Raw genomic sequence first — 1,425 nt, 5'->3', positions numbered from 1 at the left:
GCTATGGTCAGACATAGTTGAGTCCCCAGATATATGGAAAGAATGTTGAATATCATTATGATGAGAACATGACTGAAGCTGGTCAAAGGGAAAGTCAGAGCACTTTGTGCTCAGTTAAAACACAACCTGGGCATGAATTCTGACATCTCAGTGTAACCTCTTCTCACTTTGTATTTCATCATCATATCATTCCCTGGAGGGGACAAAGGCTGAATGATGGCTATTTGGTTAAATTCAGTTGCTCTGAAACATTGAGCTATATCCTCATCTACCTAGATAGATACAAGGAGAATATCAGAAAAGCAGACTACAAGCCTCCAGCTGTTTGGCTGCAGTCAGTTTGCCTGAAACATCAGGTCTACCCCCATATACCTACATAGATAATAGGAGACTACAACATATCAGAAAAGCAGACCACAAACTTTTGTAATGAAAAAGCGGACACTACAAACTTTTATAATGAAAAAAGCGCACACTACAAGCCTTTGTAATGAAAAAAGCGAAGACTACAAACTTTGTCATTAACACAACCAGAAGACTACAAACCTTTGTAATGAAAAAAGCGCACACTACAAACTTTTGTAGTCTAAAAAAGCGCACACTAGTTAAACAAACTTCGAAATGAGGGTTTTCTGCCTTCCTCTGCATAGATTATGGTTCCTGTAATATTTTAAGCATCTATCCCATCAATCTCTTTTTCATTGAACATAGCCACACCTTCCATATTTAGAAATTCACACTGGATCCTGAGAACAGCACCTCAAACATCAAACAACATGGTATGGTATAAGGGTGCAATACCATGGTATGGTATGGGGGTGCAATACCATGGTATGGGGTGTTGTAAGCAAATCTCTGTATGGTATGGTATGATTCCATTCCCATGGTATGATCCCATTCCCATGGTATGGTATGATTCCATGCTCATGGTATGATTCCATTTCCATGGTATGGTATGATTCCACCCCCATGGTATGATTCCATTTCCATGGTATGGTATGATTCCACCCCCATGGTATGATTCCATTTCCATGGTATGGTATGATTCCACCCCCATGGTATGATTCCATGCCCATGGTATGGTATGGTTCCATACTCATGGTATGATTCCATCTCTATTGTATGATTCTGAAGACATGTGGGATAAGGAATTGGCAATCTGTTCCAAGAGCATCTCCCAAGTTGCTCCCTCATAGGTGAATGTCCATAGCATTTGTTCATATTGCTGTCAATGTCATGGACTTCTTCACCATCCCTGATTAATTGTATGAAAGACAGAATTTTGATTTAAATTAGAATAGCTATATTTAATAATGATACCTTGAAGCTTGTAATTAGAAGTCTTGGCCTGCTTGTGTTCAAATGTTCAAATCAAAATTCCCCACAATGCCAGCTCTGCTGAGTGGCAGATATGAGGAGATTCCA

The sequence above is a fragment of the Laccaria bicolor genome, genomic scaffold (genome assembly GCF_000143565.1).
Source record: "Laccaria bicolor S238N-H82 LACBIscaffold_3 genomic scaffold, whole genome shotgun sequence".
Taxonomy (NCBI): domain Eukaryota; kingdom Fungi; phylum Basidiomycota; class Agaricomycetes; order Agaricales; family Hydnangiaceae; genus Laccaria; species Laccaria bicolor.
Note: the sequence above shows the minus strand (reverse complement) of the source record.